The sequence below is a fragment of the Anthonomus grandis genome, unplaced genomic scaffold (assembly GCF_022605725.1).
Source record: "Anthonomus grandis grandis unplaced genomic scaffold, icAntGran1.3 ctg00000266.1, whole genome shotgun sequence".
Lineage (NCBI taxonomy): Eukaryota > Metazoa > Arthropoda > Insecta > Coleoptera > Curculionidae > Anthonomus > Anthonomus grandis.
Window position 1 is genome coordinate 3,428 of NW_026088441.1, and position 18,242 is coordinate 21,669.

At 32.0% G+C, this 18,242-nt stretch overlaps 1 long non-coding RNA gene across 2 annotated transcripts; it reads right to left on the minus strand.

The window, feature by feature from the left end:
- Positions 1 to 6,787: 6,787 nt before the first annotated feature.
- On the minus strand, positions 6,788 to 16,363 carry LOC126749531 (uncharacterized). 2 transcript variants are annotated; one of them, XR_007665095.1, is made up of 5 exons: positions 15,990 to 16,363; positions 14,187 to 14,477; positions 13,997 to 14,131; positions 13,861 to 13,925; positions 6,788 to 7,476 (listed from the first exon to the last, which is right to left on the minus strand). It is a non-coding gene; the product is annotated as an uncharacterized LOC126749531 (long non-coding RNA). The 2 variants fall into 2 exon arrangements; XR_007665096.1 differs by lacking the exon at positions 15,990 to 16,363 and adding an exon at positions 15,194 to 15,418.
- Between the last annotated feature and the right edge of the window lie 1,879 nt (positions 16,364 to 18,242).

An 18,242-nucleotide genomic window follows, 5' to 3' on the forward strand; every position in this document is an offset into this window, starting at 1 on the left:
CTATCTTTAATAACAAAAAAGTTATGCAAAATTTTCGATCTAAAAAAGTACATGTTAATTGTAAAAAACCGAAATTTCGATTTTTCTTAAAAACTATAATTTTTTCAATTTTGATAATTATGTGCAAGGTGCCCCTTTGCGAGGAGTACTTGGCAGTTTTTAAATGAAAGCTCTATCTTTAATAACAAAAAAGTTATGCAAAATTTTCGATATAAAAAAGTACATGTTAATTGTAAAAAACCGAAATTTCGATTTTTTTCAAAAACTATAATTTTTTAAATTTTAATAATTATGTGCAAGATGCCTCTTCGCTAGGAGTACTTGACTGTTTTTAAATGAAAGCTCTATCTTTAATAACAAAAAAGTAATGCAAAATTTTCGATCTAAAAAAGTACATGTTAATCGTAAAAAACCGAAATTTCGATTTTTCTCAAAAACTATAATTTTTTCAATTTTGATAATTACGCGAAAGGTGCCCCTTCGCTAGGAGTACTTAACAGTTTTTTAATGAAAGCTCTATCTTTAATAACAAAAAAGTTATGCAAAATTTTCTATCTAAAAAAGTACATGTTAATCGTAAAAAACCGAAATTTCGATTTTTCTCAAAAACTATAATTTTTTCAATTTTGATAATTATGTGCAAGGTGCCCCTTTGCGAGGAGTACTTGGCAGTTCTTAAATGAAAGCTCTATCTTTAATAACAAAAAAGTTATGCAAAATTTTCGATCTAAAAAAGTACATGTTAATTGTAAAAAACCGAAATTTCGATTTTTCTCAAAAACTATAATTTTTTCAATTTTGATAATTATGTGCAAGGTGCCCCTTCGCTAGGAGTACTTGACTGTTTTTAAATGAAAGCTCTATATTTAATAACAAAAAAGGAATGCAAAATTTTCGATCTAAAAAAGTACATGTTAATTGTAAAAAACCGAAATTTCGATTTTTCTCAAAACCTATAATTTTTTTAATTTTGATAATTATGTGCAAGGTGCCCCTTCGCTAGGAGTACTTGACTGTTTTTAAATGAAAGCTCTATCTTTAATAACAAAAAAGTTATGCAAAATTTTCGATATAAAAAAGTACATGTTAATTGTAAAAAACCGAAATTTCGATTTTTTTCAAAAACTATAATTTTTTAAATTTTAATAATTATGTGCAAGATGCCTCTTCGCTAGGAGTACTTAACAGTTTTTAAATGAAGGCTCTATCTTTTATAGCAAAAAAGTTATGCAAAATTTTCGATCTAAAAAAGTACATGTTAATTGTAAAAAACCGAAATTTAGATTTTTTTCAAAAACTACAATTTTTTTAGTTTTTGATTATTACGTACAAGGTGCCCCTTTGCGAGGAGTACTTGGCAGTTTTTAAATGAAAGGTCTATCTTTAATAACAAAAAAGTAATGCAAAATTTTCGATCTAAAAAAGTACATGTTAATCGTAAAAAACCGAAATTTCGATTTTTCTCAAAAACTATAATTTTTTCAATTTTGATAATTACGCGAAAGGTGCCCCTTCGCTAGGAGTACTTAACAGTTTTTAAATGAAAGCTCTATCTTTAATAACAAAAAAGTTATGCAAAATTTTCGATCTAAAAAAGTACATGTTAATTGTAAAAAACCGAAATTTCGATTTTTCTTAAAAACTATAATTTTTTCAATTTTGATAATTATGTGCAAGGTGCCCCTTTGCGAGGAGTACTTGGCAGTTTTTAAATGAAAGCTCTATCTTTAATAACAAAAAAGTTATGCAAAATTTTCGATATAAAAAAGTACATGTTAATTGTAAAAAACCGAAATTTCGATTTTTTTCAAAAACTATAATTTTTTAAATTTTAATAATTATGTGCAAGATGCCTCTTCGCTAGGAGTACTTGACTGTTTTTAAATGAAAGCTCTATCTTTAATAACAAAAAAGTAATGCAAAATTTTCGATCTAAAAAAGTACATGTTAATCGTAAAAAACCGAAATTTCGATTTTTCTCAAAAACTATAATTTTTATAATTTTGATAATTATGTGCAAGGTGCCCCTTCGCTAGGAGTACTTGACTGTTTTTAAATGAAAGCTCTATCTTTAATAACAAAAAAGTTATGCAAAATTTTCGATATAAAAAAGTACATGTAAATTGTAAAAAACCGAAATTTCGATTTTTTTCAAAAACTATAATTTTTTAAATTTTAATAATTTTGTGCAAGATGCCTCTTCGCTAGGAGTACTTAACAGTTTTTAAATGAAGGCTCTATCTTTAATAGCAAAAAAGTTATGCAAAATTTTCGATCTAAAAAAGTACATGTTAATTGTAAAAAACCGAAATTTAGATTTTTTTCAAAAACTACAATTTTTTTAGTTTTTGATTATTACGTACAAGGTGCCCCTTTGCGAGGAGTACTTGGCAGTTTTTAAATGAAAGGTCTATCTTTAATAACAAAAAAGTAATGCAAAATTTTCGATCTAAAAAAGTACATGTTAATCGTAAAAAACCGAAATTTCGATTTTTCTCAAAAACTATAATTTTTTCAATTTTGATAATTACGCGAAAGGTGCCCCTTCGCTAGGAGTACTTAACAGTTTTTAAATGAAAGCTCTATCTTTAATAACAAAAAAGTTATGCAAAATTTTCGATCTAAAAAAGTACATGTTAATTGTAAAAAACCGAAATTTCGATTTTTCTTAAAAACTATAATTTTTTCAATTTTGATAATTATGTGCAAGGTGCCCCTTTGCGAGGAGTACTTGGCAGTTTTTAAATGAAAGCTCTATCTTTAATAACAAAAAAGTTATGCAAAATTTTCGATATAAAAAAGTACATGTTAATTGTAAAAAACCGAAATTTCGATTTTTTTCAAAAACTATAATTTTTTAAATTTTAATAATTATGTGCAAGGTGCCCCTTCGCTAGGAGTACTTGACTGTTTTTAAATGAAAGCTCTATCTTTAATAACAAAAAAGTAATGCAAAATTTTCGATCTAAAAAAGTACATGTTAATTGTAAAAAACCGAAATTTCGATTTTTTTCAAAAACTATAATTTTTTAAATTTTAATAATTATGTGCAAGATGCCTCTGCGCTAGGAGTACTTAACAGTTTTTAAATGAAAGCTCTATCTTTAATAACAAAAAAGTTATGCAAAATTTTCGATCTAAAAAAGTACATGTTAATTGTAAAAAACCGAAATTTCGATTTTTCTCAAGAACTATAATTTTTTCAATTTTGATAATTATGTGCAAGGTGCCCCTTCGCTAGGAGTACTTGACTGTTTTTAAATGAAAGCTCTATCTTTAATAACAAAAAAGTTATGCAAAATTTTCGATATAAAAAAGTACATGTTAATTGTAAAAAACCGAAATTTCGATTTTTTTCAAAAACTATAATTTTTTAAATTTTAATAATTATATGCAAGATGCCTCTTCGCTAGGAGTACTTAACAGTTTTTAAATGAAGGCTCTATCTTTAATAGCAAAAAAGTTATGCAAAATTTTCGATCTAAAAAAGTACATGTTAATTGTAAAAAACGGAAATTTCGATTTTTTTCAAAAACTATAATTTTTTAAATTTTAATAATTATGTGCAAGATGCCTCTGCGCTAGGAGTACTTAACAGTTTTTAAATGAAAGCTCTATCTTTAATAACAAAAAAGTTATGCAAAATTTTCGATCTAAAAAAGTACATGTTAATTGTAAAAAACCGAAATTTCGATTTTTCTCAAGAACTATAATTTTTTCAATTTTGATAATTATGTGCAAGGTGCCCCTTCGCTAGGAGTACTTAACAGTTTTTAAATGAAAGCTCTATCTTTAATAACAAAAAAGTTATGCAAAATTTTCGATCTAAAAAAGTACATGTTAATTGTAAAAAACCGAAATTTCGATTTTTCTCAAGAACTATAATTTTTTCAATTTTGATAATTATGTGCAAGGTGCCCCTTTGCGAGGAGTACTTGGCAGTTTTTAAATGAAAGCTCTATCTTTAATACCAAAAAAGTTATGCAAAATTTTCGATCTAAAAAAGTACATGTTAATTGTAAAAAACCGAAATTTCGATTTTTCTTAAAAACTATAATTTTTTCAATTTTGATAATTACGCGAAAGGTGCCCCTTTGCTAGGAGTACTTAACAGTTTTTAAATGAAAGCTCTATCTTTAATACCAAAAAAGTTATGCAAAATTTTCGATCTAAAAAAGTACATGTTATTTGTAAAAAACCGAAATTTCAATTTTTCTCAAAAACTATAATTTTTTTCAATTTTGATAATTATGTGCAAGATGCCTCTTCGCTAGGAGTACTTAACAGTTTTTAAATAAAGGCTCTATCTTTAATAGCAAAAAAGTTATGCAAAATTTTCGATCTAAAAAAGTACATGTTAATTGTAAAAAACCGAAATTTAAATTTTTCTCAAAAACTATAATTTTTTCAATTTTGGTATTTATGTGCAAGGTGCCCCTTCGCAAGGAGTACTTGACTGTTTTTAAATGAAAGCTCTATCTTTAATAACAAAAAAGTTATGCAAAATTTTCGATATAAAAAAGTACATGTTAATTGTAAAAAACCGAAATTTCGATTTTTTTCAAAAACTATAATTTTTTAAATTTTAATAATTATGTGCAAGATGCCTCTTCGCTAGGAGTACTTGACTGTTTTTAAATGAAAGCTCTATCTTTAATAACAAAAAAGTAATGCAAAATTTTCGATCTAAAAAAGTACATGTTAATCGTAAAAAACCGAAATTTCGATTTTTCTCAAAAACTATAATTTTTTCAATTTTGATAATTACGCGAAAGGTGCCCCTTCGCTAGGAGTACTTAACAGTTTTTAAATGAAAGCTCTATCTTTAATAACAAAAAAGTTATGCAAAATTTTCGATCTAAAAAAGTACATGTTAATTGTAAAAAACCGAAATTTCGATTTTTCTTAAAAACTATAATTTTTTTAATTTTGATAACTATGTGCAAGGTGCCCCTTTGCGAGGAGTACTTGGCAGTTTTTAAATGAAAGCTCTATCTTTAATAACAAAAAAGTTATGCAAAATTTTCGATCTAAAAAAGTACATGTTAATTGTAAAAAACCGAAATTTCGATTTTTCTCAAAAACTATAATTTTTTCAATTTTGATAATTACGCGAAAGGTGCCCCTTCGCTAGGAGTACTTAACAGTTTTTAAATGAAAGCTCTATCTTTAATAACAAAAAAGTTATGCAAAATTTTCGATCTAAAAAAGTACATGTTAATTGTAAAAAACCGATATTTCGATTTTTCTCAAAAACTATAATTTTTTTAATTTTGATAATTATGTGCAAGGTGCCCCTTTGCGAGGAGTACTTGTCAGTTTTTAAATGAAAGCTCTATCTTTAATAACAAAAAAGTTATGCAAAATTTTCGATCCAAAAAAGTACATGTTAATTGTAAAAAACCAAAATTTCGATTTTTCTCAAAAACTATAATTTTTTCAATTTTAATAATTATGTGTAAGGTGCCCCTTCGCTAGGAGTACTTGACTGTTTTTAAATGAAAGCTCTATCTTTAATAACAAAAAAGTAATGCAAAATTTTCGATCTAAAAAAGTACATGTTAATTGTAAAAAACCGAAATTTCGATTTTTGTCAAAAACTATAATTTTTTTAATTTTGATAATTATGTGCAAGGTGCCCCTTTGCGAGGAGTACCTGGCAGTTTTTAAATGAAAGCTCTATCTTTAATAACAAAAAAGTTATGCAAAATTTTCGATCTAAAAAAGTACATGTTATTCGTAAAAAACCTAAATTTCGATTTTTCTCAAAAACTATAATTTTTTCAATTTTGATAATTATGTGCAAGGTGCCCCTTTGCGAGGAGTACTTGGCAGTTTTTAAATGAAAGCTCTATCTTTAATAACAAAAAAGTTATGCAAAATTTTCGATCTAAAAAAGTACATGTTAATTTAAAAAACCGAAATTTCGATTTATTTCAAAGACTACAATTTTTTCAATTTTGATAATTATGTGCAAGGTGCCCCTTTGCGAGGAGTACTTGACTGTTTTTAAATGGAAGCTCTATCTTTAATAACAAAAAAGTTATGCAAAATTTTCGATCTAAAAAAGTACATGTTAATCGTAAAAAACCGAAATTTCGATTTTTCTCAAAAACTATAATTTTTTCAATTTTGATAATTACGCGAAAGGTGCCCCTTCGCTAGGAGTACTTAACAGTTTTTAAATGAAAGCTCTATCTTTAATAACAAAAAAGTTATGCAAAATTTTCGATCTAAAAAAGTACATGTTAATTGTAAAAAACCGATATTTCGATTTTTCTCAAAAACTATAATTTTTTTAATTTTGATAATTATGTGCAAGGTGCCCCTTTGCGAGGAGTACTTGGCAGTTTTTAAATGAAAGCTCTATCTTTAATAACAAAAAAAATATGCAAAATTTTCGATCCAAAAAAGTACATGTTAATTGTAAAAAACCAAAATTTCGATTTTTCTCAAAAACTATAATTTTTTCAATTTTAATAATTATGTGCAAGGTGCCCCTTCGCTAGGAGTACTTGACTGTTTTTAAATGAAAGCTCTATCTTTAATAACAAAAAAGTAATGCAAAATTTTCGATCTAAAAAAGTACATGTTAATTGTAAAAAACCGAAATTTCGATTTTTGTCAAAAACTATAATTTTTTTAATTTTGATAATTATGTGCAAGGTGCCCCTTTGCGAGGAGTACTTGGCAGTTTTTAAATGAAAGCTCTATCTTTAATAACAAAAAAGTTATGCAAAATTTTCGATCTAAAAAAGTACATGTTAATCGTAAAAAACCTAAATTTCGATTTTTCTCAAAAACCATAATTTTTTCAATTTTGATAATTATGTGCAAGGTGCCCCTTTGCGAGGAGTACTTGGCAGTTTTTAAATGAAAGCTCTATCTTTAATAACAAAAAAGTTATGCAAAATTTTCGATCTAAAAAAGTACATGTTAATCGTAAAAAACATAAATTTCGATTTTTCTCAAAAACTATATTTTTTTCAATTTTGATAATTATGTGCAAGGTGCCCCTTTGCATGGAGTACTTGACAGTTTTTAAATGAAAGCTCTATCTTTAATAACAAAAAAGTTATGCAAAATTTTAAAACTAATAAACTTTGTGAAATTTCAGTTTTTCCACGTTTCAAGTTTTTTTTTACAATGAGTGCGACAGAGATAAACTTATAAGCTACAAAGTCCACCCACAAGTCAGTTTTGACCCCTGTTGACTTTTTTTAAATTTTCTTACTAAAAACTGATTTAAAAGACTTAATCGTACTATCCCCCTAGCACATTCCGTTCTACAATAATTATAAAAACAAACACGATATAGCTTGACTTGCCTTAATCCTAACTTCTTCTGACTCGTCTTGCATCAGTCTGTTCAGTTTATCACAGACAGTTTCCAGTGAAACTTTCGGTTTATTCTCGGGTAGTAGTTCGGCGTAGAACAAACCGATGACAAGGGCGGGATTGGCCCTTAGACGCCACCTTTAAACCAACTCGTCCTCGATTTGACCCCCAAATAATCTTGATATCTTTGATTCCATAAATCCCTAATTAAATTCAAAATATATCACAGACGAACTGCATGAATATTACATTTAAGGTGCTGCCATTTACTTACCATGCGTTTAATTAACTCCCCAATAAAATCCGTGAACATCAAGTCGGTGTCATCGCCCAAACACTCCTGGATCATGCGGTATACCTCCGGAAAATCCAGATAAGGGCCAACCTTCTGCATTGTACTTTTACAGGCCTAAATGGGGTCCATGCATGAGTTAAGTGAGTAAAATGATCCAAAAAAGTCATACCTTGACAATATACACGTCTGGAGCGCATAGATGCAAGAGTAAAGTGATGAGGTTCCCTTGGATCTCACTCGATCCTTGAATGCCTCCAAATTGGTCTCCTGGCCAAAGGATGTTGCCAGATCTCCTAATAACTGGATCGAGGATCTCCTTAGACGTGGATCCTCTTGACTGAATAGCAACTTGATCCTCACTGCTCCGGTAACTTGAAAGGAACTGAATTTGTACCCTGGCAAACTGTTCAGGAGTTTCGAGAAGGATTGCAGGGACTCCAGGATCAGCTCGCTTTCGTTCCTAGATAAGGAAGAATAGGTCGATCATTTTGTAAATGATTATATTAAGAGTAGAACCTTTCAAGGAACCTACAGTTGAGTAGCTCGTTGTCGAGTTATTTCTTCGGGTCCTATTTATTTATTAAGAAATAAATCCTGGAATTTTTACTGAATTGACTTAGAAAATGGACAATATTGATAATGTGGACTAAAAACTCATTAAAATCCATATCGAGATTTGATCACCAGAAACAAAGTCTGTGATAATCACAGGAAAGCTTGCCGGTCAATAAAATCAATCAATTAATAAATTGTCACTGCCAAAATTAGATGTTTTATTTGTAATTCTCATGGTAGAGATTTATTCAAAGTAAGTATATGTAAACGGAATCCAGGTATTTGAGGTTTTTAAAGAAAAAGAGAGAGAAGAAGAAGAAGAAAAAGAAGAAGCAGAAGAAACTTTGGGTTCAACTGCTTGTAAAAAATCAATAATTTTGTCCAGGCATTTAAAAAAGAGGAAGAAGGAGAAGAGAAGTAGAATGTAGCCAAAGTGCGAGAGAAATGAGGGAGGGAAAGGGATAAACAATGAGACGCCCACAGGAGTGGAGGAAACCAGAGGGTTGTCTGTCCATTTTCCTACCTCGTTTCCCTCTCACACTCGTTACTGCTACTTCTCTTCTTCTTCTTCTTTTTCAACGGTGTCAAATACTCGGAAGAAGTTATTGATTTGCCAAACCTGCCATTCTGCCCATCATTTGGGCACCTTATAACAATAAATGTTTTTTTTGGACTTTTATTGTAATGGGATTTTTAGTCCCGAGGGTTCGTATGTCAAAGAAACCACTTATGTCGGGAAATCTCAGTTAATTCACCTCAGTTATGGGCTTAGTTTTAACACCTTTTAATAACAAAATAGATAACATAAATTGCTAGCCAAGAAACAGGACAGTTGTAACCTTACCTATTAATAATAAAAGCACTGACCCGGATTAAAACCTTTTAACGGAACCACGGAGTCAAAAGCGCCATACTTCTTTATTAAATGGTGATAAACGAAGTAATAATCATACGAATACTCCGAGCAGAAATGTAGGGTTTAAGGAATGTCACACATTTCCACAAATAAATAAAAAATTTAAGACGCCCGATATTCTAATAGAACGAACTATAGCAAATTTAGAGGTCGTTTCGCTACATTATATATTTTGTTTGTGGTTTGATATTTTTTTTTAATTTTCAAAATTTTTAAGTTAAGAAACTTACCCCAAATTGTTATAATCCAAACAGTCCATTAAAATGCCCAGTATCTGATTGCAGTACCGCACCACGAGCTCCTTATTCAAATTCTCCGGGGCATACCCCGACCTTCCGCACCCAGCAGCTCTGGTCCAGCTGGACATCCAAAATCATCTCCAATAGGTTTTCTATTAAAACCACCTGTTTGCTCTCTACATTGTCCTTGATCAAGTAGGTAAAGAAAGCGACCACTACCGTCCACTGAGGTATCAGGTCCGACCGAATACTGGGCCCATAAAGGAGGCGATCCATGACAAAGTGTGCTACATGTCTGCACATACGTCCCCCACCACTGTTTCGGTCATTTTTAGAAAGAGAAGTTAGTCCTGGTCGTTGCAGAGAGAGCTGGAGAATAAAAGATATGCTCACATGTGAACGAGTGAGTCAACCCATATCCCCCACCCGCCCCACACTGTTTATCAGTAAGAAATTATATACCCCCCCCCTCTTTCAAATTTTTTCATAATTTTTTTTTATTCGAATTCCAACTAACTATAACAGCGGATTATTCTGATCACCTAGATTACGAAAACACCGGGTTATAACAGGATCCGAGCAGAACTAAGGGAATGAGAGCACTTTGAAAATCCTGAAAAAGTCGTTTTCGACGTCCGTTTTTGAGGCCAAAAATGGGCTACAAAAATGCCATATCTCGGCTCTCGTAGAAGCTACGACCTTGCGGATGGTCTCGTTGGATTCAGAAGGACGAAACTAAGACAAAACCGTTGGAATTTTCACGATAGCTCATATAGAAGCCGAGATATGAGCCTTCAAAGTTTGGGTTTTTTCATTTTTCGGGTATACCCCCCCGTATCGAATTTTTTCACCAAAAATTGATTTTTTCGAAATCAAACTAAGTATACCCGCGTCTTATTCTGATCACCTAGATTACGAAATCACCGGGTTATAACAGGATCCGAGCAGAACTAAGGGAATGAGAGCACTTTGAAAATCCTGAAAAAGTCGTTTTCGACGTCCGTTTTTGAGGCCAAAAATGGGCTACAAAAATGCCATATCTCGGCTCTCGTAAAAGCTACGACCTTGCGGATGGTCTCGTTGGATTCAGAAGGACGAAACTAAGACAAAACCGTTGGAATTTTCACGATAGCTCATATAGAAGCCGAGATATGAGCCTTCAAAGTTTGGGTTTTTTCATTTTTCGGGTATACCCCCCGTATCGAATTTTTTCACCAAAAATTGATTTTTTCGAAATCAAACTAAGTATACCAGCGTCTTATTCTGATCACCTAGATTACGAAAACACCGGGTTATAACAGGATCCGAGCAGAACTAAGGAGCCTTCAAAGTTTGGGTTTTTTCATTTTTCGGGTATACCCCCCCGTATCGAATTTTTTCACCAAAAATTGATTTTTTCGAAATCAAACTAAGTATACCCGCGTCTTATTCTGATCACCTAGATTACGAAATCACCGGGTTATAACAGGATCCGAGCAGAACTAAGGGAATGAGAGCACTTTGAAAATCCTGAAAAAGTCGTTTTCGACGTCCGTTTTTGAGACCAAAAATGGGCTACAAAAATGCCATATCTCGGCTCTCGTAGAAGCTACGATCTTGCGGATGGTCTCGTTGGATTCAGAAGGACGAAACTAAGACAAAACCGTTGGAATTTTCATGATAATTCATATAGAAGCCGAGATATGAGCCTTCAAAGTTTGGGTTTCTTCATTTTTCGGGTATACCCCCCCGTATCGAATTTTTTCACCAAAAATTGATTTTTTTCAAAGTCAAACTAAGTATACCAGCGTCTTATTCTGATCACCTAGATTACGAAAACACCGGGTTATAACAGGATCCGAGCAGAACTAAGGGAATGAGAGCACTTTGAAAATCCTGAAAAAGTCGTTTTCGACGTCCGTTTTTGACGCCAAAAATGGGCTACAAAAATGCCATATCTCGGCTCTCGTAGAAGCTACGACCTTGCGGATGGTCTCGTTGGATTCAGAAGGACGAAACTAAGACAAAACCGTTGGAATTTTCATGATAATTCATATAGAAGCCGAGATATGAGCCTTCAAAATTTTCGATCTAAAAAAGTACATGTTAATTGTAAAAAACCGAAATTTCGATTTTTCTCAAAAACTATAATTTTTTCAATTTTGATAATTATGTGCAAGGTGCCCCTTCGCTAGGAGTACTTGACTGTTTTTAAATGAAAGCTCTATCTTTAATAACAAAAAAGTTATGCAAAATTTTCGATATAAAAAAGTACATGTTAATTGTAAAAAACCGAAATTTCGATTTTTTTCAAAAACTATAATTTTTTAAATTTTAATAATTATGTGCAAGATGCCTCTTCGCTAGGAGTACTTAACAGTTTTTAAATGAAGGCTCTATCTTTAATAGCAAAAAAGTTATGCAAAATTTTCGATCTAAAAAAGTACATGTTAATTGTAAAAAACCCGAAATTTAGATTTTTTTCAAAAACTACAATTTTTTAGTTTTTGATTATTACGTACAAGGTGCCCCTTTGCGAGGAGTACTTGGCAGTTTTTAAATGAAAGGTCTATCTTTAATAACAAAAAAGTTATGCAAGATTTTCGATCTAAAAAAGTACATGTTAATTGTAAAAAACCGAAATTTCGATTTTTCTCAAAAACTATAATTTTTTCAATTTTGATAATTACGCGAAAGGTGCCCCTTCGCTAGAAGTACTTAACAGTTTTTAAATGAAGGCTCTATCTTTAATAGCAAAAAAGTTATGCAAAATTTTCGATCTAAAAAAGTACATGTTAATTGTAAAAAACCGAAATTTCGACTTTTCTCAAAAACTATAATTTTTTCAATTTTGATAATTATGTGCAAGGTGCCCCTTCGCTAGGAGTACTTGACTGTTTTTAAATGAAAGCTCTATCTTTAATAACAAAAAAGTTATGCAAAATTTTCGATCTAAAAAAGTACATGTTAATTGTAAAAAACCGAAATTTCGACTTTTCTCAAAAACTATAATTTTTTCAATTTTGATAATTATGTGCAAGGTGCCCCTTCGCTAGGAGTACTTGACTGTTTTTAAATGAAAGCTCTATCTTTAATAGCAAAAAAGTTATGCAAAATTTTCGATCTAAAAAAGTACATGTTAATTGTAAAAAACCGAAATTTCGACTTTTCTCAAAAACTATAATTTTTTCAATTTTGATAATTATGTGCAAGGTGCCCCTTCGCTAGGAGTACTTGACTGTTTTTAAATGAAAGCTCTATCTTTAATAACAAAAAAGTTATGCAAAATTTTCGATCTAAAAAAGTACATGTTAATTGTAAAAAACCGAAATTTCGACTTTTCTCAAAAACTATAATTTTTTCAATTTTGATAATTATGTGCAAGGTGCCCCTTCGCTAGAAGTACTTAACAGTTTTTAAATGAAGGCTCTATCTTTAATAGCAAAAAAGTTATGCAAAATTTTCGATCTAAAAAAGTACATGTTAATTGTAAAAAACCGAAATTTAGATTTTTTTCAAAAACTACAATTTTTTAGTTTTTGATTATTACGTACAAGGTGCCCCTTTGCGAGGAGTACTTGGCAGTTTTTAAATGAAAGGTCTATCTTTAATAACAAAAAAGTTATGCAAAATTTTCGATCTAAAAAAGTACATGTTAATTGTAAAAAACCAAAATTTCGATTTTTCTCAAAAACTATAATTTTTTCAATTTTAATAATTATGTGCAAGGTGCCCCTTCGCTAGGAGTACTTGGCAGTTTTTAAATGAAAGCTCTATCTTTAATAACAAAAAAGTTATGCAAAATTTTCGATCTAAAAAAGTACATGTTAATTGTAAAAAACCGAAATTTCGATTTTTCTCAAAAACTATAATTTTTTTAATTTTGATAATTATGTGCAAGGTGTCCCTTTGCGAGGAGTACTTGGCAGTTTTTAAATGAAAGCTCTATCTTTAATAACAAAAAAGTTATGCAAAATTTTCGATCTAAAAAAGTAGATGTTAATCGTAAAAAACATAAATTTCGATTTTTCTCAAAAACTATATTTTTTCAATTTTGATAATTATGTGCAAGGTGCCCCTTTGCATGGAGTACTTGACAGTTTTTAAATGAAAGCTCTATCTTTAATAACAAAAAAGTTATGCAAAATTTTAAAACTAATAAACTTTGTGAAATTTCAGTTTTTCCACGTTTCAAGTTTTTTTTTACAATGAGTGCGACAGAGATAAACTTATAAGCTACAAAGTCCACCCACAAGTCAGTTTTGACCCCTGTTGACTTTTTTTAAATTTTCTTACTAAAAACTGATTTAAAAGACTTAATCGTACTATCCCCCTAGCACATTCCGTTCTACAATAATTATAAAAACAAACACGATATAGCTTGACTTGCCTTAATCCTAACTTCTTCTGACTCGTCTTGCATCAGTCTGTTCAGTTTATCACAGACAGTTTCCAGTGAAACTTTCGGTTTATTCTCGGGTAGTAGTTCGGCGTAGAACAAACCGATGACAAGGGCGGGATTGGCCCTTAGACACCACCTTTAAACCAACTCGTCCTCGATTTGACCCCCAAATAACCTTGATATCTTTGATTCCATAAATCCCTAATTAAATTCAAAATATATCACAGACGAACTGCATGAATATTACATTTAAGGTGCTGCCATTTACTTACCATGCGTTTAATTAACTCCCCAATAAAATCCGTGAACATCAAGTCGGTGTCATCGCCCAAACACTCCTGGATCATGCGGTATACCTCCGGAAAATCCAGATAAGGGCCAACCTTCTGCATTGTACTTTTACAGGCCTAAATGGGGTCCATGCATGAGTTAAGTGAGTAAAATGATCCAAAAAAGTCATACCTTGACAATATACACGTCTGGAGCGCATAGATGCAAGAGTAAAGTGATGAGGTTCCCTTGGATCTCACTCGATCCTTGAATGCCTCCAAATTGGTCTCCTGGCCAAAGGATGTTGTCAGATCTCCTAATAACTGGATCGAGGATCTCCTTAGACGTGGATCCTCTTGACTGAATAGCAACTTGATCCTCACTGCTCCGGTAACTTGAAAGGAACTGAATTTGTACCCTGGCAAACTGTTCAGGAGTTTCGAGAAGGATTGCAGGGACTCCAGGATCAGCTCGCTTTCGTTCCTAGATAAGGAAGAATAGGTCGATCATTTTGTAAATGATTAAATTAAGAGTAAAACCTTTCAAGGAACCTACGGTTGAGTAGCTCGTTGTCGAGTTATTTCTTCGGGTCCTATTTATTTATTAAGAAATAAATCCTGGAATTTTTACTGAATTGACTTAGAAAATGGACAATATTGATAATGTGGACTAAAAACTCATTAAAATCCATACCGAGATTTGATCACCAGAAACAAAGTCTGTGCTAATCACAGGAAAGCTTGCCGGTCAATAAAATCAATCAATTAATAAATTGTCACTGCCAAAATTAGATGTTTTATTTGTAATTCTCATGGTAGAGATTTATTCAAAGTAAGTATATGTAAACGGAATCCAGGTATTAGAGGTTTTTAAAAAAGAAGAGGGAGAAGAAGAAGAAGAAAAAGAAGAAGCAGAAGAAACTTTGGGCTGAACTGCTTGTAAAAAATCAATAATTTTGTCCAGGCATTTAAAAAAGAGGAAGAAGAAGGAGAAGAGAAGTAGCAGTAGTCAAAGTGCGAGAGAAAAGAAGAGAGATGAGAGATGAGAGAGAGAAAAGAGGGTTCGTATGTCAAGGAAACCAGTTATGTCGGGAAATCTCAGTTATTTCACCTCAGTTATGGGCTTAGTTTTAACACCTTTTAATAACAAAATAGATAACATAAATTGCTAGCCAAGAAACAGGACAGTTGTAACCTTACCTATTAATAATAAAAGCACTGACCCGGATTAAAACCTTTTAACGGAACCACGGAGTCAAAAGCGCCATACTTCTTTATTAAATGGTGATAAACGAAGTAATAATCATAAGAACACTCCGAGCAGAAATGTAGGGTTTAAAGAATGTCACACATTTCCACAAATAAATAAAATATTTAAGACGCCCGATATTCTAATAGAACGAACTATAGCAAATTTAGAGGTCGTTCCGCTACATTATATATTTAAGAAAGAAATACGGGTTTGATAAATTTTTTTAATTTTCAAAATTTTTATAGACACTTTTTGTTCCAAATTAAAAATAGAACAAAGTACAAAGAATAACATTTAACCGTAAAACGAAAAATAAAGGAGTTATGGGAGGTTTTTAAAAAATTTGAAATTTTCGAAAAATGTACCAAAAAAAGTTATACGCAAAAAGCCTTCCTCAAAAATGCAGAGGGGTATCCCTGGAAAATTGCTCATAAAATCGGTTTTTATTTTTTTTCGGGAAACCTATTGGTTACAGAAAAAAAATTGTATTAACAAAAGTTGTTTGGAACCTCAATGCCCATCAGATTCAATAAAAAAAAGATTTTTAAGTCTAACAGTTTTCCAGAAAAATCCTTTAAACAGTTTATCTTTATTTTCTCGAAAACTAGATGTAATATTAAAAAAAAAAATTTTTGCACCGAATTCCCGATCAAAAACAGAACAAATCATAATGAACGATATTTAATCGTAAAACAAGAAATACCAGAGTTATAAAAGATTTTTGAGAAAAGTTAAGAAACTTACCCCAAATTGTGACAATCCAAACAGTTCATTAAAATGCCCAGTATCTGATTGCAGTACCGCACCACGAGCTCCTTATTCAAATTCTCCGGGGCATACCCCGATCTTCCGCACCCAGCAGCTCTGGTCCAGCTGGACATCCAAAATCATCTCCAATAGGTTTTCTATTAAAACCACCTGTTTGCTCTCTACATTGTCCTTGATCAAGTAGGTAAAGAAAGCGACCACTACCGTCCACTGAGGTATCAGGTCCGACCGAATACTGGGCCCATAAAGGAGGCGATCCATGACAAAGTGTGCTACATGTCTGCACATACGTCCCCCACCACTGTTTCGGTCATTTTTAGAAAGAGAAGTTAGTCCTGGTCGTTGCAGAGAGAGCTGGAGAATAAAAGGTATGGTCACATGTGAACGAGTGAGTCAACCCATATCCCCCACCCTTTACGACTTACGATTACTTTACGATTTAGAACGACGAAACTAAGACAAAACCGTTGGATTTTTAAAGCTAGTACTGACAGAAGTCGAGATATAGATTTCCAAACTTTGGGTTTTTGGTGCACATATATGGAAACTGAAAATTTGTATCTCGGTTATTAAAGGAGCTACGACTTTGGGAATAGTCGCGTTGGATTCAGAACGACGAAACTAAGACAAAACCGTTGGATTTTTAAAGCTAGTACTGACAGAAGTCGAGATATAGATTTCCAAACTTTGGGTTTTTGGTGCACATATATGGAAACTGAAAATTTGTATCTCGGTTATTAAAGGAGCTACGACTTTGGGAATAGTCGCGTTGGGTTTAGAACGACGAAACTAAGAGAGAACCGTTGGATTTTTAAAGCTAGTACTGACAGAAGTCGAGATATAGATTTCCAAACTTTAGGTTTTTGGTGCATATATATGGAAACTAAAAATTTGTATCTTGGTTAATAAAGGAGCTACGACTTTGGAAATAGTCGCGTTGGATTCAGAACGACGAAACTAAGACAAAACCGTTGGATTTTTAAAGCTAGTACTGACAGAAGTCGAGATATAGATTTCCAAACTTTGGGTTTTTGGTGCACATATATGGAAACTAAACATTTGTATCTTGGTTAATAAAGGAGCTACGACTTTGGGAATAGTCGCGTTGGATTCAGAACGACGAAACTAAGACAAAACCGTTGGATTTTTAAAGCTAGTACTGACAGAAGTCGAGATATAGATTTCCAAACTTTGGGTTTTTGGTGCACATATATGGAAACTGAAAATTTGTATCTCGGTTATTAAAGGAGCTACGACTTTGGAAATAGTCGCGTTGGATTCAGAATGATGAAACTAAGACAAAGCCGTTGGATTTTTAAAGCTAGTACTGACAGAAGTCGAGATATAGATTTCCAAACTTTGGGTTTTTGGTGCACATATATGGAAACTAAAAATTTGTATCTTGGTTAATAAAGGAGCTACGACTTTGGAAATAGTCGCGTTGGATTCAGAACGACGAAACTAAGACAAAACCGTTGGATTTTTAAAGCTAGTACTGACAGAAGTCGAGATATAGATTTCCAAACTTTGGGTTTTTGGTGCACATATATGGAAACTGAAAATTTGTATCTCGGTTATTAAAGGAGCTACGACTTTGGGAATAGTCGCGTTGGATTCAGAATGACGAAACTAAGACAGAACCGTTGGATTTTTTAAGCTAGTACTGACAGAAGTCGAGATATAGATTTCCAAACTTTGGGTTTTTGGAGCACATATATGGAAACTGAAAATTTGTATCTCGGTTATTAAAGGAGTTACGACTTTGGGAATAGTCGCGTTGGGTTTAGAACGACGAAACTAAGAGAGAACCGTTGGATTTTTAAAGCTAGTACTCACAGAAGTCGAGATATAGATTTCCAAACTTTGGGTTTTTGGTGCACATATATGGAAACTGAAAATTTGTATCTCGGTTATTAAAGGAGCTACAACTTTGGGAATAGTCTCGTTGGATTCAGAACGACGAAACTAAGAGAGAACCGTTGGATTTTTAAAGCTAGTACTGACAGAAGTCGAGATATAGATTTCCAAACTTTGGGTTTTTGGTGCACATATATGGAAACTGAAAATTTGTATCTCGGTTATTAAAGGAGCTACGACTTTGGGAATAGACTCGTTGGATTCAGAACGACGAAACTAAGATAAAACCGTTGGATTTTTGAAGCTAGTATTGACAGAAGTCGAGATATAGATTTCCAAACTTTGGGTTTTTGGTGCACATATATGGAAACT